Source organism: Phyllobates terribilis, unplaced genomic scaffold (assembly GCF_046119375.1).
Source record: "Phyllobates terribilis strain yellow unplaced genomic scaffold, ASM4611937v1 Scaffold_108__1_contigs__length_5656254, whole genome shotgun sequence".
In the NCBI taxonomy this organism is placed as follows: domain Eukaryota; kingdom Metazoa; phylum Chordata; class Amphibia; order Anura; family Dendrobatidae; genus Phyllobates; species Phyllobates terribilis.
The window spans coordinates 1,347,699-1,373,868 of record NW_027362868.1 but is presented as its reverse complement, the minus strand read 5'-3'; the positions used below and the strand labels follow the sequence as shown (position 1 = coordinate 1,373,868).

Sequence of the window (26,170 nt, the reverse complement as noted above, 5' to 3'; positions counted from 1 at the left end):
GCCCTGCTTCTGCCCGCTGCTCCGGCAGTCCTGTCCTGCCCTGCTTCTGCCCACTGCTCCGGCAGTCCTGTCCTGCCCTGCTTCTGCCCGCTGCTCCGGCAGTCCTGTCCTGCCCTGCTTCTGCCCGCTGCTCCGGCAGTCCTGTCCTGCCCTGCCTGTACCCCTCTGCCTGTATTATTCCTGAGTCCCAGTGTGTACTGGGTCCTATCCCGCCTGTGTTCCTACCTGCTAGTGCCTCCCTGTCTGCACTCTTGCTGTGCTTGCCTGTACCCCCCCTGCCTGCATACCAGTCGTGCCTGCCTATACCCACCAGTCTGTGTGCCAGCCTACCAGCCTGTTCCAGTAATCCCTGTGTGGGTCAACCCCCGTGTCCGGAGTTTGACCTGGAGTAGCACCTGGTCCCTCTGCCCGGTTTCTCCCTGGTGCACTGGCGTCGTATGCCGTCGTGCCATCTTGGTCGGATCGGCCAGATACTTAGTCACGCCCCTCCAGGCACTCTCCGGTTCATGGTCCAGTGGAACCACTACAACCGCACACGCCAGTCTGTCCGGGCGTGTGCATAACACATTACATGGCAATGCAATGCACAGTTGCTGAAGTTGAACCAAAATGAGCTTGTCATCTGGCTTCTGCAACTTTTAACATGAAAAATCCAATGAGAAGAAGAAAAGCAAAGCCAAAGAGTCCATCCCAAAATCCGACAAACAAGCAAAATGAACAAAAAGCATTGAATTCAATTCTTTCTGATTTTAGAAACTGCATTAAAGAAGGGGTGCACCGGTCCTGGAGATACTGCAATACCAGGTCAATGCGTGGAGTGGACAGAGCAAGCTCTTTTTCCATCTCCCTGTTCTAAAAATCCATTTAATATATGGTCCCCAGATAGGGGACGTATCAGATATTAAACTGATAAGAACAGATACTACACTTGATCTTAGCCAAAAGGCCGAGAAGCGATAACCAGAATTGGTTTCCGACTACGGTGCCACCCAAGGATTCTGAAAAGTCCATTTGTGGAGATGGCCACCTGGACTCCCGTTAAGAAGACATGCTGTCAACCTCTAGATCCCTCACATGCCTGCACTTTTCGGCTTGCTGCTGCTGCAATCCACGCGTTTTAGATCTGCATAACTCCACCTCTTTTAGCACAGTACCCTCAACCCCCGGCTGTTCCCACCCGCCTCAACACCGTTGGAAGGGAGGAGAACCAATTAAGGCGGGGGGGGGGGGTGGAACGAGCAGCTGTCTACCCTTAGCAGGAGGGTTGCTGATTAATTACCTCTCCTGCTGCTGCTGCTGGCTGTCCAGCAGCAGACTGAAGGTGGCTGCTGCTGTGCGCAGGTATATAAAGGCTCAGAGCCTATTATGACACGCGCAGCCAGCGTTCCATTGCCACATTCCGTCTACTGCAGGCGGGATACCTGGATGGCTGAATGTCACTGAGAAGCTCACAGAGACCGCCATAAGCAACAGTTTAAAAGAATGCCACAGACTAATCAACCAAACTTTTTGGGTTGGTTTCTCTTTTATAGTCTGCAGGCATTAAATGAAAGAAGTCAGTGTTCCAGCAGAGGGAGACAACGTTTCAGAAAAGGCATTGTAGCAAACCAAAAAAGAAATTTTAAGCGCAGCAGAGTAACCAGCTCACATACCTGTTAGCTCAGGTGAGTTTAAAAGGCTGCTGTTGATAACAAGGGCATTTGCTAAATAGATGGTGTGTGTGCAACAATATACTGAAAGGTCAATTATATTGTGCAGCTTATCTCACCACCTGTAGTTATTTAGGTGAAAGCTCCAAAATGCTTGCCTAATATGTCTGTTTATCCAAAAGGAAGTATAGAGGGAGAGCTAGATAGATAGCATTGCATTACATTACATTACATGGCAATGCAATGCACAGTTGCTGAAGTTGAACCAAAATGAGCTTGTCATCTGGCTTCTGCAACTTTTAACATGAAAAATCCAATGAGGAGAAGAAAAGCAAAGCCAAAGAGTCCATCCCAAAATCCGACAAACAAGCAAAATGAACAAAAAGCATTGAATTCAATTCTTTCTGATTTTAGAAACTGCATTAAAGAAGGGGTGCACCGGTCCTGGAGATACTGCAATACCAGGTCAATGCGTGGAGTGGACAGAGCAAGCTCTTTTTCCATCTCCCTGTTCTAAAAATCCATTTAATATATGGTCCCCAGATAGGGGACGTATCAGATATTAAACTGATAAGAACAGATACTACACTTGATCTTAGCCAAAAGGCCGAGAAGCGATAACCAGAATTGGTTTCCGACTACGGTGCCACCCAAGGATTCTGAAAAGTCCATTTGTGGAGATGGCCACCTGGACTCCCGTTAAGAAGACATGCTGTCAACCTCTAGATCCCTCACATGCCTGCACTTTTCGGCTTGCTGCTGCTGCAATCCACGCGTTTTAGATCTGCATAACTCCACCTCTTTTAGCACAGTACCCTCAACCCCCGGCTGTTCCCACCCGCCTCAACACCGTTGGAAGGGAGGAGAACCAATTAAGGCGGGGGGGGGGGTGGAACGAGCAGCTGTCTACCCTTAGCAGGAGGGTTGCTGATTAATTACCTCTCCTGCTGCTGCTGCTGCTGGCTGTCCAGCAGCAGACTGAAGGTGGCTGCTGCTGTGCGCAGGTATATAAAGGCTCAGAGCCTATTATGACCCGCGCAGCCAGCGTTCCATTGCCACATTCCGTCTACTGCAGGCGGGATACCTGGATGGCTGAATGTCACTGAGAAGCTCACAGAGACCGCCATAAGCAACAGTTTAAAAGAATGCCACAGACTAATCAACCAAACTTTTTGGGTTGGTTTCTCTTTTATAGTCTGCAGGCATTAAATGAAAGAAGTCAGTGTTCCAGCAGAGGGAGACAACGTTTCAGAAAAGGCATTGTAGCCAACCAAAAAAGAAATTTTAAGCGCAGCAGAGTAACCAGCTCACATACCTGTTAGCTCAGGTGAGTTTAAAAGGCTGCTGTTGATAACAAGGGCATTTGCTAAATAGATGGTGTGTGTGCAACAATATACTGAAAGGTCAATTATATTGTGCAGCTTATCTCACCACCTGTAGTTATTTAGGTGAAAGCTCCAAAATGCTTGCCTAATATGTCTGTTTATCCAAAAGGAAGTATAGAGGGAGAGCTAGATAGATAGCATTGCATTACATTACATTATGTAACATACCTGGCGGCGTCCTTGCATAGTGGTCCATCTCCCACTGTGCAGGAGCGCGCACTTGATCTCCTGTCCAGAATGTCTCTCTGGCTTCCCTCCATGCTGTCTGTTTGTGTCTGTCTCTGCTGCTTAAGGGCGGCGCCCGATCACTTCCTGCTTTTTGTACCTGCTGTGGGTCACACCCCTTGTGCGTCTTCAGCCTATTGCTGTCTGACACTTGGTATATAGCTCAGCAGCTCCCTTCTATCCCTGCCTGAGCATAGTGTTTCCTTCAGTGTGTGCTTGCACTCTGAAGGTGCCAGGTCCTGTCTTTGTTTCCTTGTCTGCCTTTCCTGGAGGCTGTATTTCCAGGCCTGTCTGAACTTAGTCCTGTATGTCTCCTGCTTTGCGGTATCAGCTCCCGTGTCTGAACTGAGTCCTGTATGTCTCCTGCTTTGCGGTATTAGTTCCCGTGTCTGAACTGAGTCCTGTATGTCTCCTGCTTTGCGGTATCAGCTCCCGTGTCTGAACTGAGTCCTGTATGTCTCCTGCTTTGCGGTATTTGTTCCCGTGTCTGAACTGAGTCCTTTCTGTGTATCTTGTCTGTCCTGTCTGAACACGCTCCTAGCCTGTTCCTCCCGCCTTCTAGGGGCCGATTACCTAGACCCGCTCCTGTATCTTGTCTGTCCTGTCTGAACACGCTCCTTGCCTGTTCGTCCCGCCTCTCTGGGGGCAGTATTCCCAGACCCGCTCCTGTATCCCGCTGCAGTGTCGGTCTCCTCCGTACACTCAGTTCCAGTCTGAACTCTCTCCTATCCTTTACCTGTTTTGCCTCTATGTCCATTCCCTTCCTTTTTCTGCAGAGTCTGAACTCGTACCTAACTCCTGCCTGTTGTCTCTGTACTCCCGTTTGTGAGTTTGTGGTCCACTCGCTACTTCACTGCAAGTACCCTGTGGGTGTCTGGCTCTGTCTTTCCCTTCCTGTCTGTTCCGTGTGAACAGAGTCCTGTCCTGCCCTGCTTCTGCCCGCTGCTCCGGCAGTCCTGTCCTGCCCTGCTTCTGCCCGCTGCTCCGGCAGTCCTGTCCTGCCCTGCTTCTGCCCGCTGCTCCGGCAGTCCTGTCCTGCCCTGCTTCTGCCCGCTGCTCCGGCAGTCCTGTCCTGCCCTGCCTGTACCCCTCTGCCTGTATTATTCCTGAGTCCCAGTGTGTACTGGGTCCTATCCCGCCTGTGTTCCTACCTGCTAGTGCCTCCCTGTCTGCACTCTTGCTGTGCTTGCCTGTACCCCCCCTGCCTGCATACCAGTCGTGCCTGCCTATACCCACCAGTCTGTGTGCCAGCCTACCAGCCTGTTCCAGTAATCCCTGTGTGGGTCAACCCCCGTGTCCGGAGTTTGACCTGGAGTAGCACCTGGTCCCTCTGCCCGGTTTCTCCCTGGTGCACTGGCGTCGTATGCCGTCGTGCCATCTTGGTCGGATCGGCCAGATACTTAGTCACGCCCCTCCAGGCACTCTCCGGTTCATGGTCCAGTGGAACCACTACAACCGCACACGCCAGTCTGTCCGGGCGTGTGCATAACAGCATGCTCAGGCCATGGTTCCCGTTGAGCCCCACGGCCTTCGCTCTCTGAGAAGTTTTTCCAGCGAATACATGCATTAAAATAAATAAATAAATTTTTTTTCCCTTAGCTGAGTTCCAGGCGAATTACGCACCGTCCAGATGGATCTATCAGCTCTCGTTCCTGCGGATCCGCCACGTTACTATGGGGATCCAAGACAGTGTCGTGCATTTGTGGAGCAATGCATGCTACAATTTAAGGCCTACCCTCTCTCTTTTCCTTCCGATTGGGCTAAAGTGGCCTTTATTATGTCTTACCTGGCGGGTGATGCCTTGGAATGGATCAACCCCCTATATGAAACACAGGATCCGATCCTCCTGGACCTAATGGCCTTCCTGGTGGCCTTTCTAATGGTCTTCGATGATCCTAACCCGGAGGCTCCTGCTGAAGCTTCACCTCCCAATATCCCGGAGCAGCCCCGATGGGTAATGTGTGTGGGTAGCGCAATAGTCCTCCAGCCCAATGAGACTACTGCCCACCCAGAATCCTCACAGGGTGACTACGCTTTCCGGAATACTTCTCTCAACCTCAAGAGGCAGTCCAGACGTGCTAGACTTAGAGGCAAGCCGTCACGCCAGGGTCTGTCCTCCCTGAGACCTCCTGACCCCAACCTTGAAGTCCCTACTGAAGCTTCATCTCCCTGTATCCCGGAGAAACCCCAATGGGTAATGTGCGTGGGTAGTGCACCAGTTCTCCTGCCCGAAGAGACTTCTGCCCATCCAGACTCCACACAGGAGAACTTCCTGCACCCGGCATCAGTTGCTTCTCTCTCTTTAACCGGTGTGCATGTCCAAGGATGCTCCAAAGCTGTGGTTACCTCAGAGTCTGTGCACCTCTACTACCTGGCGGAGGATCCCCTGTTGCCTCCAGAATCCTCCGGGATACCTCTCGATGACAAATGGAGAGAGACTTCTCTACACCCGGTACTCAATACTTTGTCCGCTTCGTCCTGTGAGCCTGACAATGGGTACCCCAAAGTGGTAGTTACCCCCGAGTCTCTACACCCCTCCGACCAGGCGGAGGATCTCCAGTTGTCTCCTGAACCCTTCGGGGTGCTACCTGGTAGCGAAAGGACAGAGACTCTCCTATACTCTGTACCTGATACCTTTCTCGCTTCGTCCAGTGAGTCCAACCTAGTGTACTCCGAAGCAGAGGTTACTCCCGAGTCTCTACACCACTCCGACCAGGCGGAGGACCTCCAGATGTGTTCAGAACCCTTCGGGGTGCCACCTGGTGGTGAATGGACAGAGACTTTCCTATACTCGGTACCCGATACCTCGCCTGCTTCCTCCAGTGAGTCCGACCTAGTGTACTCTGAAGCAGTTGTTTTCTCTGAGCCTCTGCACTCTTCTGACCCGGCGGAGGACCTCCAGTTGTTTCCTGAATCCTCCGGGGTACCACCAGATAACAAAGAGACAGTGACTTTTCCTCATTATGTACCTGATAACCCGTCTATTTTTTCCTGTGAGCTTGACAAGATGTACCTCGAAGCAGAGATTACCCTCAAGTCTCTGTCCCCCTCCAACCCAGTGAACGACTGGTCCTCGAATTCCCTGCGGAAGATTCTGGCAGGCCTGAAGAAGAGGGGGCGTAAGGGGGGAGGTACTGTAACATACCTGGCGGCGTCCTTGCATAGTGGTCCATCTCCCACTGTGCAGGAGCGCGCACTTGATCTCCTGTCCAGAATGTCTCTCTGGCTTCCCTCCATGCTGTCTGTTTGTGTCTGTCTCTGCTGCTTAAGGGCGGCGCCCGATCACTTCCTGCTTTTTGTACCTGCTGTGGGTCACACCCCTTGTGCGTCCTCAGCCTATTGCTGTCTGACACTTGGTATATAGCTCAGCAGCTCCCTTCTATCCCTGCCTGAGCATAGTGTTTCCTTCAGTGTGTGCTTGCACTCTGAAGGTGCCAGGTCCCGTCTTTGTTTCCTTGTCTGCCTTTCCTGGAGGCTGTATTTCCAGGCCTGTCTGAACTTAGTCCTGTATGTCTCCTGCTTTGCGGTATCAGCTCCCGTGTCTGAACTGAGTCCTGTATGTCTCCTGCTTTGCGGTATCAGCTCCCGTGTCTGAACTGTGTCCTGTATGTCTAATGCTTTATCAGCTCCCGTGTCTGAACTGAGTCCTGTATGTCTCCTGCTTTGCGGTATTTGTTCCCGTGTCTGAACTGAGTCCTTTCTGTGTATCTTGTCTGTCCTGTCTGAACACGCTCCTAGCCTGTTCCTCCCGCCTTCTAGGGGCCGATTACCTAGACCCGCTCCTGTATCTTGTCTGTCCTGTCTGAACACGCTCCTTGCCTGTTCGTCCCGCCTCTCTGGGGGCAGTATTCCCAGACCCGCTCCTGTATCCCGCTGCAGTGTCGGTCTCCTCCGTACACTCAGTTCCAGTCTGAACTCTCTCCTATCCTTTACATGTTTTGCCTCTATGTCCGTTCCCTTCCTTTTTCTGCAGAGTCTGAACTCGTACCTAACTCCTGCCTGTTGTCTCTGTACTCCCGTTTGTGAGTTTGTGGTCCACTCGCTACTTCACTGCAAGTACCCTGTGGGTGTCTGGCTCTGTCTTTCCCTTCCTGTCTGTTCCGTGTGAACAGAGTCCTGTCCTGCCCTGCTTCTGCCCGCTGCTCCGGCAGTCCTGTCCTGCCCTGCTTCTGCCCGCTGCTCCGGCAGTCCTGTCCTGCCCTGCTTCTGCCCGCTGCTCCGGCAGTCCTGTCCTGCCCTGCCTGTACCCCTCTGCCTGTATTATTCCTGAGTCCCAGTGTGTACTGGGTCCTATCCCGCCTGTGTTCCTACCTTCTAGTGCCTCCCTGTCTGCACACTTGCTGTGCTTGCCTGTACCCCCCCTGCCTGCATACCAGTCGTGCCTGCCTATACCCACCAGTCTGTGTGCCAGCCTACCAGCCTGTTCCAGTAATCCCTGTGTGGGTCAACCCCCGTGTCCGGAGTTTGACCTGGAGTAGCACATGGTCCCTCTGCCCGGTTTCTCCCTGGTGCACTGGCGTCGTATGCCGTCGTGCCATCTTGGTCGGATCGGCCAGATACTTAGTCACGCCCCTCCAGGCACTCTCCGGTTCATGGTCCAGTGGAACCACTACAACCGCACACGCCAGTCTGTCCGGGCGTGTGCATAACACATTACATGGCAATGCAATGCACAGTTGCTGAAGTTGAACCAAAATGAGCTTGTCATCTGGCTTCTGCAACTTTTAACATGAAAAATCCAATGAGGAGAAGAAAAGCAAAGCCAAAGAGTCCATCCCAAAATCCGACAAACAAGCAAAATGAACAAAAAGCATTGAATTCAATTCTTTCTGATTTTAGAAACTGCATTAAAGAAGGGGTGCACCGGTCCTGGAGATACTGCAATACCAGGTCAATGCGTGGAGTGGACAGAGCAAGCTCTTTTTCCATCTCCCTGTTCTAAAAATCCATTTAATATATGGTCCCCAGATAGGGGACGTATCAGATATTAAACTGATAAGAACAGATACTACACTTGATCTTAGCCAAAAGGCCGAGAAGCGATAACCAGATTTGGTTTCCGACTACGGTGCCACCCAAGGATTCTGAAAAGTCCATTTGTGGAGATGGCCACCTGGACTCCCGTTAAGAAGACATGCTGTCAACCTCTAGATCCCTCACATGCCTGCACTTTTCGGCTTGCTGCTGCTGCAATCCACGCGTTTTAGATCTGCATAACTCCACCTCTTTTAGCACAGTACCCTCAACCCCCGGCTGTTCCCACCCGCCTCAACACCGTTGGAAGGGAGGAGAACCAATTAAGGCGGGGGGGGGGGGTGGAACGAGCAGCTGTCTACCCTTAGCAGGAGGGTTGCTGATTAATTACCTCTCCTGCTGCTGCTGCTGCTGGCTGTCCAGCAGCAGACTGAAGGTGGCTGCTGCTGTGCGCAGGTATATAAAGGCTCAGAGCCTATTATGACACGCGCAGCCAGCGTTCCATTGCCACATTCCGTCTACTGCAGGCGGGATACCTGGATGGCTGAATGTCACTGAGAAGCTCACAGAGACCGCCATAAGCAACAGTTTAAAAGAATGCCACAGACTAATCAACCAAACTTTTTGGGTTGGTTTCTCTTTTATAGTCTGCAGGCATTAAATGAAAGAAGTCAGTGTTCCAGCAGAGGGAGACAACGTTTCAGAAAAGGCATTGTAGCAAACCAAAAAAGAAATTTTAAGCGCAGCAGAGTAACCAGCTCACATACCTGTTAGCTCAGGTGAGTTTAAAAGGCTGCTGTTGATAACAAGGGCATTTGCTAAATAGATGGTGTGTGTGCAACAATATACTGAAAGGTCAATTATATTGTGCAGCTTATCTCACCACCTGTAGTTATTTAGGTGAAAGCTCCAAAATGCTTGCCTAATATGTCTGTTTATTCAAAAGGAAGTATAGAGGGAGAGCTAGATAGATAGCATTGCATTACATTACATTACATGGCAATGCAATGCACAGTTGCTGAAGTTGAACCAAAATGAGCTTGTCATCTGGCTTCTGCAACTTTTAACATGAAAAATCCAATGAGGAGAAGAAAAGCAAAGCCAAAGAGTCCATCCCAAAATCCGACAAACAAGCAAAATGAACAAAAAGCATTGAATTCAATTCTTTCTGATTTTAGAAACTGCATTAAAGAAGGGGTGCACCGGTCCTGGAGATACTGCAATACCAGGTCAATGCGTGGAGTGGACAGAGCAAGCTCTTTTTCCATCTCCCTGTTCTAAAAATCCATTTAATATATGGTCCCCAGATAGGGGACGTATCAGATATTAAACTGATAAGAACAGATACTACACTTGATCTTAGCCAAAAGGCCGAGAAGCGATAACCAGAATTGGTTTCCGACTACGGTGCCACCCAAGGATTCTGAAAAGTCCATTTGTGGAGATGGCCACCTGGACTCCCGTTAAGAAGACATGCTGTCAACCTCTAGATCCCTCACATGCCTGCACTTTTCGGCTTGCTGCTGCTGCAATCCACGCGTTTTAGATCTGCATAACTCTACCTCTTTTAGCACAGTACCCTCAACCCCCGGCTGTTCCCACCCGCCTCAACACCGTTGGAAGGGAGGAGAACCAATTAAGGCGGGGGGGGGTGGAACGAGCAGCTGTCTACCCTTAGCAGGAGGGTTGCTGATTAATTACCTCTCCTGCTGCTGCTGCTGCTGGCTGTCCAGCAGCAGACTGAAGGTGGCTGCTGCTGTGCGCAGGTATATAAAGGCTCAGAGCCTATTATGACACGCGCAGCCAGCGTTCCATTGCCACATTCCGTCTACTGCAGGCGGGATACCTGGATGGCTGAATGTCACTGAGAAGCTCACAGAGACCGCCATAAGCAACAGTTTAAAAGAATGCCACAGACTAATCAACCAAACTTTTTGGGTTGGTTTCTCTTTTATAGTCTGCAGGCATTAAATGAAAGAAGTCAGTGTTCCAGCAGAGGGAGACAACGTTTCCGAAAAGGCATTGTAGCAAACCAAAAAAGAAATTTTAAGCGCAGCAGAGTAACCAGCTCACATACCTGTTAGCTCAGGTGAGTTTAAAAGGCTGCTGTTGATAACAAGGGCATTTGCTAAATAGATGGTGTGTGTGCAACAATATACTGAAAGGTCAATTATATTGTGCAGCTTATCTCACCACCTGTAGTTATTTAGGTGAAAGCTCCAAAATGCTTGCCTAATATGTCTGTTTATCCAAAAGGAAGTATAGAGGGAGAGCTAGATAGATAGCATTGCATTACATTACATTACATGGCAATGCAATGCACAGTTGCTGAAGTTGAGCCAAAATGAGCTTGTCATCTGGCTTCTGCAACTTTTAACATGAAAAATCCAATGAGGAGAAGAAAAGCAAAGCCAAAGAGTCCATCCCAAAATCCGACAAACAAGCAAAATGAACAAAAGCATTGAATTCAATTCTTTCTGATTTTAGAAACTGCATTAAAGAAGGGGTGCACCGGTCCTGGAGATACTGCAATACCAGGTCAATGCGTGGAGTGGACAGAGCAAGCTTTTTTTCCATCTCCCTGTTCTAAAAATCCATTTAATATATGGTCCCCAGATAGGGGACGTATCAGATATTAAACTGATAAGAACAGATACTACACTTGATCTTAGCCAAAAGGCCGAGAAGCGATAACCAGAATTGGTTTCCGACTACGGTGCCACCCAAGGATTCTGAAAAGTCCATTTGTGGAGATGGCCACCTGGACTCCCGTTAAGAAGACATGCTGTCAACCTCTAGATCCCTCACATGCCTGCACTTTTCGGCTTGCTGCTGCTGCAATCCACGCGTTTTAGACCTGCATAACTCCACCTCTTTTAGCACAGTACCCTCAACCCCCGGCTGTTCCCACCCGCCTCAACACCGTTGGAAGGGAGGAGAACCAATTAAGGCGGGGGGGGGTGGAACGAGCAGCTGTCTACCCTTAGCAGGAGGGTTGCTGATTAATTACCCCTCCTGCTGCTGCTGCTGCTGGCTGTCCAGCAGCAGACTGAAGGTGGCTGCTGCTGTGCGCAGGTATATAAAGGCTCAGAGCCTATTATGACACGCGCAGCCAGCGTTCCATTGCCACATTCCGTCTACTGCAGGCGGGATACCTGGATGGCTGAATGTCACTGAGAAGCTCACAGAGACCGCCATAAGCAACAGTTTAAAAGAATGCCACAGACTAATCAACCAAACTTTTTGGGTTGGTTTCTCTTTTATAGTCTGCAGGCATTAAATGAAAGAAGTCAGTGTTCCAGCAGAGGGAGACAACGTTTCAGAAAAGGCATTGTAGCAAACCAAAAAAGAAATTTTAAGCGCAGCAGAGTAACCAGCTCACATACCTGTTAGCTCAGGTGAGTTTAAAAGGCTGCTGTTGATAACAAGGGCATTTGCTAAATAGATGGTGTGTGTGCAACAATATACTGAAAGGTCAATTATATTGTGCAGCTTATCTCACCACCTGTAGTTATTTAGGTGAAAGCTCCAAAATGCTTGCCTAATATGTCTGTTTATCCAAAAGGAAGTATAGAGGGAGAGCTAGATAGATAGCATTGCATTACATTACATTACATGGCAATGCAATGCACAGTTGCTGAAGTTGAACCAAAATGAGCTTGTCATCTGGCTTCTGCAACTTTTAACATGAAAAATCCAATGAGGAGAAGAAAAGCAAAGCCAAAGAGTCCATCCCAAAATCCGACAAACAAGCAAAATGAACAAAAAGCATTGAATTCAATTCTTTCTGATTTTAGAAACTGCATTAAAGAAGGGGTGCACCGGTCCTGGAGATACTGCAATACCAGGTCAATGCGTGGAGTGGACAGAGCAAGCTCTTTTTCCATCTCCCTGTTCTAAAAATCCATTTAATATATGGTCCCCAGATAGGGGACGTATCAGATATTAAACTGATAAGAACAGATACTACACTTGATCTTAGCCAAAAGGCCGAGAAGCGATAACCAGAATTGGTTTCCGACTACGGTGCCACCCAAGGATTCTGAAAAGTCCATTTGTGGAGATGGCCACCTGGACTCCCGTTAAGAAGACATGCTGTCAACCTCTAGATCCCTCACATGCCTGCACTTTTCGGCTTGCTGCTGCTGCAATCCACGCGTTTTAGATCTGCATAACTCCACCTCTTTTAGCACAGTACCCTCAACCCCCGGCTGTTCCCACCCGCCTCAACACCGTTGGAAGGGAGGAGAACCAATTAAGGCGGGGGGGGGGTGGAACGAGCAGCTGTCTACCCTTAGCAGGAGGGTTGCTGATTAATTACCTCTCCTGCTGCTGCTGCTGCTGGCTGTCCAGCAGCAGACTGAAGGTGGCTGCTGCTGTGCGCAGGTATATAAAGGCTCAGAGCCTATTATGACACGCGCAGCCAGCGTTCCATTGCCACATTCCGTCTACTGCAGGCGGGATACCTGGATGGCTGAATGTCACTGAGAAGCTCACAGAGACCGCCATAAGCAACAGTTTAAAAGAATGCCACAGACTAATCAACCAAACTTTTTGGGTTGGTTTCTCTTTTATAGTCTGCAGGCATTAAATGAAAGAAGTCAGTTTTCCAGCAGAGGGAGACAACGTTTCAGAAAAGGCATTGTAGCAAACCAAAAAAGAAATTTTAAGCGCAGCAGAGTAACCAGCTCACATACCTGTTAGCTCAGGTGAGTTTAAAAGGCTGCTGTTGATAACAAGGGCATTTGCTAAATAGATGGTGTGTGTGCAACAATATACTGAAAGGTCAATTATATTGTGCAGCTTATCTCACCACCTGTAGTTATTTAGGTGAAAGCTCCAAAATGCTTGCCTAATATGTCTGTTTATCCAAAAGGAAGTATAGAGGGAGAGCTAGATAGATAGCATTGCATTACATTACATTACATGGCAATGCAATGCACAATTGCTGAAGTTGAACCAAAATGAGCTTGTCATCTGGCTTCTGCAACTTTTAACATGAAAAATCCAATGAGGAGAAGAAAAGCAAAGCCAAAGAGTCCATCCCAAAATCCGACAAACAAGCAAAATGAACAAAAAGCATTGAATTCAATTCTTTCTGATTTTAGAAACTGCATTAAAGAAGGGGTGCACCGGTCCTGGAGATACTGCAATACCAGGTCAATGCGTGGAGTGGACAGAGCAAGCTCTTTTTCCATCTCCCTGTTCTAAAAATCCATTTAATATATGGTCCCCAGATAGGGGACGTATCAGATATTAAACTGATAAGAACAGATACTACACTTGATCTTAGCCAAAAGGCCGAGAAGCGATAACCAGAATTGGTTTCCGACTACGGTGCCACCCAAGGATTCTGAAAAGTCCATTTGTGGAGATGGCCACCTGGACTCCCGTTAAGAAGACATGCTGTCAACCTCTAGATCCCTCACATGCCTGCACTTTTCGGCTTGCTGCTGCTGCAATCCACGCGTTTTAGATCTGCATAACTCCACCTCTTTTAGCACAGTACCCTCAACCCCCGGCTGTTCCCACCCGCCTCAACACCGTTGGAAGGGAGGAGAACCAATTAAGGCGGGGGGGGGGGTGGAACGAGCAGCTGTCTACCCTTAGCAGGAGGGTTGCTGATTAATTACCTCTCCTGCTGCTGCTGCTGCTGGCTGTCAGGCAGCAGACTGAAGGTGGCTGCTGCTGTGCGCAGGTATATAAAGGCTCAGAGCCTATTATGACACGCGCAGCCAGCGTTCCATTGCCACATTCCGTCTACTGCAGGCGGGATACCTGGATGGCTGAATGTCACTGAGAAGCTCACAGAGACCGCCATAAGCAACAGTTTAAAAGAATGCCACAGACTAATCAACCAAACTTTTTGGGTTCGTTTCTCTTTTATAGTCTGCAGGCATTAAATGAAAGAAGTCAGTGTTCCAGCAGAGGGAGACAACGTTTCAGAAAAGGCATTGTAGCAAACCAAAAAAGAAATTTTAAGCGCAGCAGAGTAACCAGCTCACATACCTGTTAGCTCAGGTGAGTTTAAAAGGCTGCTGTTGATAACAAGGGCATTTGCTAAATAGATGGTGTGTGTGCAACAATATACTGAAAGGTCAATTATATTGTGCAGCTTATCTCACCACCTGTAGTTATTTAGGTGAAAGCTCCAAAATGCTTGCCTAATATGTCTGTTTATCCAAAAGGAAGTATAGAGGGAGAGCTAGATAGATAGCATTGCATTACATTACATTACATGGCAATGCAATGCACAGTTGCTGAAGTTGAACCAAAATGAGCTTGTCATCTGGCTTCTGCAACTTTTAACATGAAAAATCCAATGAGGAGAAGAAAAGCAAAGCCAAAGAGTCCATCCCAAAATACGACAAACAAGCAAAATGAACAAAAAGCATTGAATTCAATTCTTTCTGATTTTAGATACTGCATTAAAGAAGGGGTGCACCGGTCCTGGAGATACTGCAATACCAGGTCAATGCGTGGAGTGGACAGAGCAAGCTCTTTTTCCATCTCCCTGTTCTAAAAATCCATTTAATATATGGTCCCCAGATAGGGGACGTATCAGATATTAAACCGATAAGAACAGATACTACACTTGATCTTAGCCAAAAGGCCGAGAAGCGATAACCAGAATTGGTTTCCGACTACGGTGCCACCCAAGGATTCTGAAAAGTCCATTTGTGGAGATGGCCACCTGGACTCCCGTTAAGAAGACATGCTGTCAACCTCTAGATCCCTCACATGCCTGCACTTTTCGGCTTGCTGCTGCTGCAATCCACGCGTTTTAGATCTGCATAACTCCACCTCTTTTAGCACAGTACCCTCAACCCCCGGCTGTTCCCACCCGCCTCAACACCGTTGGAAGGGAGGAGAACCAATTAAGGCGGGGGGGGGGGTGGAACGAGCAGCTGTCTACCCTTAGCAGGAGGGTTGCTGATTAATTACCTCTCCTGCTGCTGCTGCTGCTGGCTGTCCAGCAGCAGACTGAAGGTGGCTGCTGCTGTGCGCAGGTATATAAAGGCTCAGAGCCTATTATGACACGCGCAGCCAGCGTTCCATTGCCACATTCCGTCTACTGCAGGCGGGATACCTGGATGGCTGAATGTCACTGAGAAGCTCACAGAGACCGCCATAAGCAACAGTTTAAAAGAATGCCACAGACTAATCAACCAAACTTTTTGGGTTGGTTTCTCTTTTATAGTCTGCAGGCATTAAATGAAAGAAGTCAGTGTTCCAGCAGAGGGAGACAACGTTTCAGAAAAGGCATTGTAGCAAACCAAAAAAGAAATTTTAAGCGCAGCAGAGTAACCAGCTCACATACCTGTTAGCTCAGGTGAGTTTAAAAGGCTGCTGTTGATAACAAGGGCATTTGCTAAATAGATGGTGTGTGTGCAACAATATACTGAAAGGTCAATTATATTGTGCAGCTTATCTCACCACCTGTAGTTATTTAGGTGAAAGCTCCAAAATGCTTGCCTAATATGTCTGTTTATCCAAAAGGAAGTATAGAGGGAGAGCTAGATAGATAGCATTGCATTACATTACATTACATGGCAATGCAATGCACAGTTGCTGAAGTTGAACCAAAATGAGCTTGTCATCTGGCTTCTGCAACTTTTAACATGAAAAATCCAATGAGGAGAAGAAAAGCAAAGCCAAAGAGTCCATCCCAAAATCCGACAAACAAGCAAAATGAACAAAAAGCATTGAATTCAATTCTTTCTGATTTTAGAAACTGCATTAAAGAAGGGGTGCACCGGTCCTGGAGATACTGCAATACCAGGTCAATGCGTGGAGTGGACAGAGCAAGCTCTTTTTCCATCTCCCTGTTCTAAAAATCCATTTAATATATGGTCCCCAGATAGGGGACGTATCAGATATTAAACTGATAAGAACAGATACTACACTTGATCTTAGCCAAAAGGCCGAGAAGCGATAACCAGAATTGGTTTCCGACTACGGTGCCACCCAAGGATTCTGAAAAGTCCATTTGTGGAGATGGCCACCTGGACTCCCGTTAAGAAGACATGCTGTCAACCTCTAGATCCCTCACATGCCTGCACTTTTCGGCTTGCTGCTGCTGCAATCCACGCGTTTTAGATCTGCATAACTCCACCTCTTTTAGCACAGTACCCTCAACCCCCGGCTGTTCCCACCCGCCTCAACACCGTTGGAAGGGAGGAGAACCAATTAAGGCGGGGGGGGGGGGGTTGGAACGAGCAGCTGTCTACCCTTAGCAGGAGGGTTGCTGATTAATTACCTCTCCTGCTGCTGCTGCTGCTGGCTGTCCAGCAGCAGACTGAAGGTGGCTGCTGCTGTGCGCAGGTATATAAAGGCTCAGAGCCTATTATGACACGCGCAGCCAGCGTTCCATTGCCACATTCCGTCTACTGCAGGCGGGATACCTGGATGGCTGAATGTCACTGAGAAGCTCACAGAGACCGCCATAAGCAACAGATTAAAAGAATGCCACAGACTAATCAACCAAACTTTTTGGGTTGGTTTCTCTTTTATAGTCTGCAGGCATTAAATGAAAGAAGTCAGTGTTCCAGCAGAGGGAGACAACGTTTCAGAAAAGGCATTGTAGCAAACCAAAAAAGAAATTTTAAGCGCAGCAGAGTAACCAGCTCACATACCTGTTAGCTCAGGTGAGTTTAAAAGGCTGCTGTTGATAACAAGGGCATTTGCTAAATAGATGGTGTGTGTGCAACAATATACTGAAAGGTCAATTATATTTTGCAGCTTATCTCACCACCTGTAGTTATTTAGGTGAAAGCTCCAAAATGCTTGCCTAATATGTCTGTTTATCCAAAAGGAAGTATAGAGGGAGAGCTAGATAGATAGCATTGCATTACATTACATTACATGGCAATGCAATGCACAGTTGCTGAAGTTGAACCAAAATGAGCTTGTCATCTGGCTTCTGCAACTTTTAACATGAAAAATCCAATGAGGAGAAGAAAAGCAAAGCCAAAGAGTCCATCCCAAAATCCGACAAACAAGCAAAATGAACAAAAAGCATTGAATTCAATTCTTTCTGATTTTAGAAACTGCATTAAAGAAGGGGTGCACCGGTCCTGGAGATACTGCAATACCAGGTCAATGCGTGGAGTGGACAGAGCAAGCTCTTTTTCCATCTCCCTGTTCTAAAAATCCATTTAATATATGGTCCCCAGATAGGGGACGTATCAGATATTAAACTGATAAGAACAGATACTACACTTGATCTTAGCCAAAAGGCCGAGAAGCGATAACCAGAATTGGTTTCCGACTACGGTGCCACCCAAGGATTCTGAAAAGTCCATTTGTGGAGATGGCCACCTGGACTCCCGTTAAGAAGACATGCTGTCAACCTCAAGATCCCTCACATGCCTGCACTTTTCGGCTTGCTGCTGCTGCAATCCACGCGTTTTAGATCTGCATAACTCCACCTCTTTTAGCACAGTACCCTCAACCCCCGGCTGTTCCCACCCGCCTCAACACCGTTGGAAGGGAGGAGAACCAATTAAGGCGGGGGGGGGGGTGGAACGAGCAGCTGTCTACCCTTAGCAGGAGGGTTGCTGATTAATTACCTCTCCTGCTGCTGCTGCTGCTGGCTGTCCAGCAGCAGACTGAAGGTGGCTGCTGCTGTGCGCAGGTATATAAAGGCTCAGAGCCTATTATGACACGCGCAGCCAGCGTTCCATTGCCACATTCCGTCTACTGCAGGCGGGATACCTGGATGGCTGAATGTCACTGAGAAGCTCACAGAGACCGCCATAAGCAACAGTTTAAAAGAATGCCACAGACTAATCAACCAAACTTTTTGGGTTGGTTTCTCTTTTATAGTCTGCAGGCATTAAATGAAAGAAGTCAGTGTTCCAGCAGAGGGAGACAACGTTTCAGAAAAGGCATTGTAGCAAACCAAAAAAGAAATTTTAAGCGCAGCAGAGTAACCAGCTCACATACCTGTTAGCTCAGGTGAGTTTAAAAGGCTGCTGTTGATAACAAGGGCATTTGCTAAATAGATGGTGTGTGTGCAACAATATACTGAAAGGTCAATTATATTGTGCAGCTTATCTCACCACCTGTAGTTATTTAGGTGAAAGCTCCAAAATGCTTGCCTAATATGTCTGTTTATCCAAAAGGAAGTATAGAGGGAGAGCTAGATAGATAGCATTGCATTACATTACATTACATGGCAATGCAATGCACAGTTGCTGAAGTTGAACCTAAATGAGCTTGTCATCTGGCTTCTGCAACTTTTAACATGAAAAATCCAATGAGGAGAAGAAAAGCAATGCCAAAGAGTCCATCCCAAAATCCGACAAACAAGCAAAATGAACAAAAAGCATTGAATTCAATTCTTTCTGATTTTAGAAACTGCATTAAAGAAGGGGTGCACCGGTCCTGGAGATACTGCAATACCAGGTCAATGCGTGGAGTGGACAGAGCAAGCTCTTTTTCCATCTCCCTGTTCTAAAAATCCATTTAATATATGGTCCCCAGATAGGGGACGTATCAGATATTAAACTGATAAGAACAGATACTACACTTGATCTTAGCCAAAAGGCCGAGAAGCGATAACCAGAATTGGTTTCCGACTACGGTGCCACTCAAGGATTCTGAAAAGTCCATTTGTGGAGATGGCCACCTGGACTCCCGTTAAGAAGACATGCTGTCAACCTCAAGATCCCTCACATGCCTGCACTTTTCGGCTTGCTGCTGCTGCAATCCACGCGTTTTAGATCTGCATAACTCCACCTCTCTTAGCACAGTACCCTCAACCCCCGGCTGTTCCCACCCGCCTCAACACCGTTGGAAGGGAGGAGAACCAATTAAGGCGGGGGGGGGGGTGGAACGAGCAGCTGTCTACCCTTAGCAGGAGGGTTGCTGATTAATTACCTCTCCTGCTGCTGCTGCTGCTGGCTGTCCAGCAGCAGACTGAAGGTGGCTGCTGCTGTGCGCAGGTATATAAAGGCTCAGAGCCTATTATGACACGCGCAGCCAGCGTTCCATTGCCACATTCCGTCTACTGCAGGCGGGATACCTGGATGGCTGAATGTCACTGAGAAGCTCACAGAGACCGCCATAAGCAACAGTTTAAAAGAATGCCACAGACTAATCAACCAAACTTTTTGGGTTGGTTTCTCTTTTATAGTCTGCAGGCATTAAATGAAAGAAGTCAGTGTTCCAGCAGAGGGAGACAACGTTTCAGAAAAGGCATTGTAGCAAACCAAAAAAGAAATATTAAGCGCAGCAGAGTAACCAGCTCACATACCTGTTAGCTCAGGTGAGTTTAAAAGGCTGCTGTTGATAACAAGGGCATTTGCTAAATAGATGGTGTGTGTGCAACAATATACTGAAAGGTCAATTATATTGTGCAGCTTATCTCACCACCTGTAGTTATTTAGGTGAAAGCTCCAAAATGCTTGCCTAATATGTCTGTTTTTCCAAAAGGAAGTATAGAGGGAGAGCTAGATAGATAGCATTGCATTACATTACATTACATGGCAATGCAATGCACAGTTGCTGAAGTTGAACCAAAATGAGCTTGTCATCTGGCTTCTGCAACTTTTAACATGAAAAATCCAATGAGGAGAAGAAAAGCAAAGCCAAAGAGTCCATCCCAAAATCCGACAAACAAGCAAAATGAACAAAAAGCATTGAATTCAATTCTTTCTGATTTTAGAAACTGCATTAAAGAAGGGGTGCACCGGTCCTGGAGATACTGCAATACCAGGTCAATGCGTGGAGTGGACAGAGCAAGCTCTTTTTCCATCTCCCTGTTCTAAAAATCCATTTAATATATGGTCCCCAGATAGGGGACGTATCAGATATTAAACTGATAAGAACAGATACTACACTTGATCTTAGCCAAAAGGCCGAGAAGCGATAACCAGAATTGGTTTCCGACTACGGTGCCACCCAAGGATTCTGAAAAGTCCATTTGTGGAGATGGCCACCTGGACTCCCGTTAAGAAGACATGCTGTCAACCTCTAGATCCCTCACATGCCTGCACTTTTCGGCTTGCTGCTGCTGCAATCCACGCGTTTTAGATCTGCATAACTCCACCTCTTTTAGCACAGTACCCTCAACCCCCGGCTGTTCCCACCCGCCTCAACACCGTTGGAAGGGAGGAGAACCAATTAAGGCGGGGGGGGGGTGGAACGAGCAGCTGTCTACCCTTAGCAGGAGGGTTGCTGATTAATTACCTCTCCTGCTGCTGCTGCTGCTGGCTGTCCAGCAGCAGACTGAAGGTGGCTGCTGCTGTGCGCAGGTATATAAAGGCTCAGAGCCTATTATGACACGCGCAGCCAGCGTTCCATTGCCACATTCCGTCTACTGCAGGCGGGATACCTGGATGGCTGAATGTCACTGAGAAGCTCACAGAGACCGCCATAAGCAACAGTTTAAAAGAATGCCACAGACTAATCAACCAAACTTTTTGGGTTGGTTTCTCTTTTATAGTCTGCAGGCATTAAATGAAAGAAGTCAGTGTTCCAGCAGAGGGAGACAACGTGTCAGAAAAGGCATTGTAGCAAACCAAAAAAGAAATTTTAAGCGCAGCAGAGTAACCAGCTCAGGTGAGTTTAAAAGGCTGCTGTTGATAACAAGGGCATTTGCTAAATAGATGGTGTGTGTGCAACAATATACTGAAAGGTCAATTATATTGTGCAGCTTATCTCACCACCTGTAGTTATTTAGGTGAAAGCTCCAAAATGCTTGCCTAATATGTCTGTTTATCCAAAAGGAAGTATAGAGGGAGAGCTAGATAGATAGCATTGCATTACATTACATTACATGGCAATGCAATGCACAGTTGCTGAAGTTGAACCAAAATGAGCTTGTCATCTGGCTTCTGCAACTTTTAACATGAAAAATCCAATGAGGAGAAGAAAAGCAAAGCCAAAGAGTCCATCCCAAAATCGGACAAACAAGCAAAATGAACAAAAAGCATTGAATTCAATTCTTTCTGATTTTAGAAAATGCATTAAAGAAGGGGTGCACCGGTCCTGGAGATACTGCAATACCAGGTCAATGCGTGGAGTGGACAGAGCAAGCTCTTTTTCCATCTCCCTGTTCTAAAAATCCATTTAATATATGGTCCCCAGATAGGGGACGTATCAGATATTAAACTGATAAGAACAGATACTACACTTGATCTTAGCCAAAAGGCCGAGAAGCGATAACCAGAATTGGTTTCCGACTACGGTGCCACCCAAGGATTCTGAAAAGTTCATTTGTGAAGATGGCCACCTGGACTCCCGTTAAGAAGACATGATGTCAACCTCTAGATCCCTCACATGCCTGCACTTTTCGGCTTGCTGCTGCTGCAATCCACGCGTTTTAGATCTGCATAACTCCACCTCTTTTAGCACAGTACCCTCAACCCCCGGCTGTTCCCACCCGCCTCAACACCGTTGGAAGGGAGGAGAACCAATTAAGGCGGGGGGGGGGGGGGTGGAACGAGCAGCTGTCTACCCTTAGCAGGAGTGTTGCTGATTAATTACCTCTCTTGCTGCTGCTGCTGCTGGCTGTCCAGCAGCAGACTGAAGGTGGCTGCTGCTGTGCGCAGGTATATAAAGGCTCAGAGCCTATTATGACACGCGCAGCCAGCGTTCCATTGCCACATTCCGTCTACTGCAGGCGGGATACCTGGATGGCTGAATGTCACTGAGAAGCTCACAGAGACCGCCATAAGCAACAGTTTAAAAGAATGCCACAGACTAATCAACCAAACTTTTTGGGTTGGTTTCTCTTTTATAGTCTGCAGGCATTAAATGAAAGAAGTCAGTGTTCCAGCAGAGGGAGACAACGTTTCAGAAAAGGCATTGTAGCAAACCAAAAAAGAAATTTTAAGCGCAGCAGAGTAACCAGCTCACATACCTGTTAGCTCAGGTGAGTTTAAAAGGCTGCTGTTGATAACAAGGGCATTTGCTAAATAGATGGTGTGCGTGCAACAATATACTGAAAGGTCAATTATATTGTGCAGCTTATCTCACCACCTGTAGTTATTTAGGTGAAAGCTCCAAAATGCTTGCGTAATATGTCTGTTTATCCAAAAGGAAGTATAGAGGGAGAGCTAGATAGATAGCATTGCATTACATTACATTACATGGCAATGCAATGCACAGTTGCTGAAGTTGAACCAAAATGAGCTTGTCATCTGGCTTCTGCAACTTTTAACATGAAAAATCCAATGAGGAGAAGAAAAGCAAAGCCAAAGAGTCCATCCCAAAATCCGACAAACAAGCAAAATGAACAAAAAGCATTGAATTCAATTCTTTCTGATTTTAGAAACTGCATTAAAGAAGGGGTGCACCGGTCCTGGAGATACTGCAATACCAGGTCAATGCGTGGAGTGGACAGAGCAAGCTCTTTTTCCATCTCCCTGTTCTAAAAATCCATTTAATATATGGTCCCCAGATAGGGGACGTATCAGATATTAAACTGATAAGAACAGATACTACACTTGATCTTAGCCAAAAGGCCGAGAAGCGATAACCAGAATTGGTTTCCGACTACGGTGCCACCCAAGGATTCTGAAAAGTCCATTTGTGGAGATGGCCACCTGGACTCCCGTTAAGAAGACATGCTGTCAACCTCTAGATCCCTCACATGCCTGCACTTTTCGGCTTGCTGCTGCTGCAATCCACACGTTTTAGATCTGCATAACTCCACCTCTTTTAGCACAGTACCCTCAACCCCCGGCTGTTCCCACCCGCCTCAACACCGTTGGAAGGGAGGAGAACCAATTAAGGCGGGGGGGGGGGGGTGGAACGAGCAGCTGTCTACCCTTAGCAGGAGGGTTGCTGATTAATTACCTCTCCTGCTGCTGCTGCTGCTGGCTGTCCAGCAGCAGACTGAAGGTGGCTGCTGCTGTGCGCAGGTATATAAAGGCTCAGAGCCTATTATGACACGCGCAGCCAGCGTTCCATTGCCACATTCCGTCTACTGTAGGCGGGATACCTGGATGGCTGAATGTCACTGAGAAGCTCACAGAGACCACCATAAGCAACAGTTTAAAAGAATGCCACAGACTAATCAACCAAACTTTTTGGGTTGGTTTCTCTTTTATAGTCTGCAGGCATTAAATGAAAGAAGTCAGTGTTCCAGCAGAGGGAGACAACGTTTCAGAAAAGGCATTGTAGCAAACCAAAAAAGAAATTTTAAGCGCAGCAGAGTAACCAGCTCACATACCTGTTAGCTCAGGTGAGTTTAAAAGGCTGCTGTTGATAACAAGGGCATTTGCTAAATAGATGGTGTGTGTGCAACAATATACTGAAAGGTCAATTATATTGTGCAGCTTATCTCACCACCTGTAGTTATTTAGGTGAAAGCTCCAAAATGCTTGCCTAATATGTCTGTTTATCCAAAAGGAAGTATAGAGGGAGAGCTAGATAGATAGCATTGCATTACATTACATTACATGGCAATGCAATGCACAGTTGCTGAAGTTGAACCAAAATGAGCTTTTCATCTGGCTTCTGCAACTTTTAACATGAAAAATCCAATGAGGAGAAGAAAAGCAAAGCCAAAGAGTCCATCCCAAAATCCGACAAACAAGCAAAATGAACAAAAAGCATTGAATTCAATTCTTTCTGATTTTAGAAACTGCATTAAAGAAGGGGTGCACCGGTCCTGGAGATACTGCAATACCAGGTCAATGCGTGGAGTGGACAGAGCAAGCTCTTTTTCCATCTCCCTGTTCTAAAAATCCATTTAATATATGGTTCCCAGATAGGGGACGTATCAGATATTAAACTGATAAGAACAGATACTACACTTGATCTTAGCCAAAAGGCCGAGAAGCGATAACCAGAATTGGTTTCCGACTACGGTGCCACCCAAGGATTCTGAAAAGTCCATTTGTGGAGATGGCCACCTGGACTCCCGTTAAGAAGACATGCTGTCAACCTCTAGATCCCTCACATGCCTGCACTTTTCGGCTTGCTGCTGGTGCAATCCACGCGTTTTAGATCTGCATAACTCCACCTCTTTTAGCACAGTACCCTCAACCCCCGGCTGTTCCCACCCGCCTCAACACCGTTGGAAGGGAGGAGAACCAATTAAGGCAGGGGGGGGGGGGTGGAACAAGCAGCTGTCTACCCTTAGCAGGAGGGTTGCTGATTAATTACCTCTCCTGCTGCTGCTGCTGCTGGCTGTCCAGCAGCAGACTGAAGGTGGCTTCTGCTGTGCGCAGGTATATAAAGGCTCAGAGCCTATTATGACACGCGCAGCCAGCGTTCCATTGCCACATTCCGTCTACTGCAGGCGGGATACCTGGATGGCTGAATGTCACTGAGAAGCTCACAGAGACCGCCATAAGCAACAGTTTAAAAGAATGCCACAGACTAATCAACCAAACTTTTTGGGTTGGTTTCTCTTTTATAGTCTGCAGGCATTAAATGAAAGAAGTCAGTGTTCCAGCAGAGGGAGACAACGTTTCAGAAAAGGCATTGTAGCAAACCAAAAAAGAAATTTTAAGCGCAGCAGAGTAACCAGCTCACATACCTGTTAGCTCAGGTGAGTTTAAAAGGCTGCTGTTGATAACAAGGGCATTTGCTAAATAGATGGTGTGTGTGCAACAATATACTGAAAGGTCAATTATATTGTGCAGCTTATCTCACCACCTGTAGTTATTTAGGTGAAAGCTCCAAAATGCTTGCCTAATATGTCTGTTTATCCAAAAGGAAGTATAGAGGGAGAGCTAGATAGATAGCATTGCATTACATTACATTACATGGCAATGCAATGCACAGTTGCTGAAGTTGAACCAAAATGAGCTTGTCATCTGGCTTCTGCAACTTTTAACATGAAAAATCCAATGAGGAGAAGAAAAGCAAAGCCAAAGAGTCCATCCCAAAATCCGACAAACAAGCAAAATGAACAAAAGGCATTGAATTCAATTCTTTCTGATTTTAGAAACTGCATTAAAGAAGGGGTGCACCGGTCCTGGAGATACTGCAATACCAGGTCAATGCGTGGAGTGGACAGAGCAAGCTCTTTTTCCATCTCCCTGTTCTAAAAATCCATTTAATATATGGTCCCCAGATAGGGGACGTATCAGATATTAAACTGATAAGAACAGATACTACACTTGATCTTAGCCAAAAGGCCGAGAAGCGATAACCAGAATTGGTTTCCGACTACGGTGCCACCCAAGGATTCTGAAAAGTCCATTTGTGGAGATGGCCACCTGGACTCCCGTTAAGAAGACATGCTGTCAACCTCTAGATCCCTCACATGCCTGCACTTTTCGGCTTGCTGCTGCTGCAATCCACGCGTTTTAGATCTGCATAACTCCACCTCTTTTAGCACAGTACCCTCAACCCCCGGCTGTTTCCACCCGCCTCAACACCGTTGGAAGGGAGGAGAACCAATTAAGGCGGGGGGGGGTGGAACGAGCAGCTGTCTACCCTTAGCAGGAGGGTTGCTGATTAATTACCTCTCCTGCTGCTGCTGCTGCTGGCTGTCCAGCAGCAGACTGAAGGTGGCTGCTGCTGTGCGCAGGTATATAAAGGCTCAGAGCCTATTATGACACGCGCAGCCAGCGTTCCATTGCCACATTCCGTCTACTGCAGGCGGGATACCTGGATGGCTGAATGTCACTGAGAAGCTCACAGAGACCGCCATAAGCAACAGTTTAAAAGAATGCCACAGACTAATCAACCAAACTTTTTGGGTTGGTTTCTCTTTTATAGTCTGCAGGCATTAAATGAAAGAAGTCAGTGTTCCAGCAGAGGGAGACAACGTTTCAGAAAAGGCATTGTAGCAAACCAAAAAAGAAATTTTAAGCGCAGCAGAGTAACCAGCTCACATACCTGTTAGCTCAGGTGAGTTTAAAAGGCTGCTGTTGATAACAAGGGCATTTGCTAAATAGATGGTGTGTGTGCAACAATATACTGAAAGGTCAATTATATTGTGCAGCTTATCTCACCACCTGTAGTTAT

General features: G+C 47.4%; 16 non-coding genes across 16 annotated transcripts; all 16 read right to left on the bottom strand.

The window, feature by feature from the left end:
- Positions 1-767: 767 nt before the first annotated feature.
- On the bottom strand, positions 768-958 carry LOC141199098 (U2 spliceosomal RNA). Its single transcript, XR_012270861.1, has one exon. It is a non-coding gene; the product is annotated as a U2 spliceosomal RNA (small nuclear RNA).
- Positions 959-2,077: 1,119 nt separating this feature from the next.
- Positions 2,078-2,268, bottom strand: LOC141199097 (U2 spliceosomal RNA). The gene has a single exon (XR_012270860.1). It is a non-coding gene; the product is annotated as a U2 spliceosomal RNA (small nuclear RNA).
- A 5,844-nt stretch (positions 2,269-8,112) lies between these two features.
- LOC141199096 (U2 spliceosomal RNA) lies at positions 8,113-8,303 on the bottom strand. The gene has a single exon (XR_012270859.1). It is a non-coding gene; the product is annotated as a U2 spliceosomal RNA (small nuclear RNA).
- A 1,122-nt stretch (positions 8,304-9,425) lies between these two features.
- Positions 9,426-9,616, bottom strand: LOC141199095 (U2 spliceosomal RNA). Its single transcript, XR_012270858.1, has one exon. It is a non-coding gene; the product is annotated as a U2 spliceosomal RNA (small nuclear RNA).
- A 1,118-nt stretch (positions 9,617-10,734) lies between these two features.
- LOC141200524 (U2 spliceosomal RNA) lies at positions 10,735-10,925 on the bottom strand. Its single transcript, XR_012272243.1, has one exon. It is a non-coding gene; the product is annotated as a U2 spliceosomal RNA (small nuclear RNA).
- Positions 10,926-12,044: 1,119 nt separating this feature from the next.
- On the bottom strand, positions 12,045-12,235 carry LOC141199093 (U2 spliceosomal RNA). Its single transcript, XR_012270856.1, has one exon. It is a non-coding gene; the product is annotated as a U2 spliceosomal RNA (small nuclear RNA).
- Positions 12,236-13,355: 1,120 nt separating this feature from the next.
- LOC141199092 (U2 spliceosomal RNA) lies at positions 13,356-13,546 on the bottom strand. Its single transcript, XR_012270855.1, has one exon. It is a non-coding gene; the product is annotated as a U2 spliceosomal RNA (small nuclear RNA).
- Positions 13,547-14,667: 1,121 nt separating this feature from the next.
- Positions 14,668-14,858, bottom strand: LOC141200536 (U2 spliceosomal RNA). The gene has a single exon (XR_012272254.1). It is a non-coding gene; the product is annotated as a U2 spliceosomal RNA (small nuclear RNA).
- Positions 14,859-15,979: 1,121 nt separating this feature from the next.
- On the bottom strand, positions 15,980-16,170 carry LOC141199091 (U2 spliceosomal RNA). Its single transcript, XR_012270854.1, has one exon. It is a non-coding gene; the product is annotated as a U2 spliceosomal RNA (small nuclear RNA).
- Positions 16,171-17,294: 1,124 nt separating this feature from the next.
- On the bottom strand, positions 17,295-17,485 carry LOC141199090 (U2 spliceosomal RNA). Its single transcript, XR_012270853.1, has one exon. It is a non-coding gene; the product is annotated as a U2 spliceosomal RNA (small nuclear RNA).
- A 1,121-nt stretch (positions 17,486-18,606) lies between these two features.
- On the bottom strand, positions 18,607-18,797 carry LOC141199089 (U2 spliceosomal RNA). Its single transcript, XR_012270852.1, has one exon. It is a non-coding gene; the product is annotated as a U2 spliceosomal RNA (small nuclear RNA).
- A 1,121-nt stretch (positions 18,798-19,918) lies between these two features.
- On the bottom strand, positions 19,919-20,109 carry LOC141199088 (U2 spliceosomal RNA). The gene has a single exon (XR_012270851.1). It is a non-coding gene; the product is annotated as a U2 spliceosomal RNA (small nuclear RNA).
- A 1,104-nt stretch (positions 20,110-21,213) lies between these two features.
- On the bottom strand, positions 21,214-21,404 carry LOC141199087 (U2 spliceosomal RNA). The gene has a single exon (XR_012270850.1). It is a non-coding gene; the product is annotated as a U2 spliceosomal RNA (small nuclear RNA).
- Positions 21,405-22,528: 1,124 nt separating this feature from the next.
- LOC141199086 (U2 spliceosomal RNA) lies at positions 22,529-22,719 on the bottom strand. The gene has a single exon (XR_012270849.1). It is a non-coding gene; the product is annotated as a U2 spliceosomal RNA (small nuclear RNA).
- A 1,123-nt stretch (positions 22,720-23,842) lies between these two features.
- LOC141200572 (U2 spliceosomal RNA) lies at positions 23,843-24,033 on the bottom strand. Its single transcript, XR_012272289.1, has one exon. It is a non-coding gene; the product is annotated as a U2 spliceosomal RNA (small nuclear RNA).
- Positions 24,034-25,156: 1,123 nt separating this feature from the next.
- On the bottom strand, positions 25,157-25,347 carry LOC141199085 (U2 spliceosomal RNA). The gene has a single exon (XR_012270848.1). It is a non-coding gene; the product is annotated as a U2 spliceosomal RNA (small nuclear RNA).
- Between the last annotated feature and the right edge of the window lie 823 nt (positions 25,348-26,170).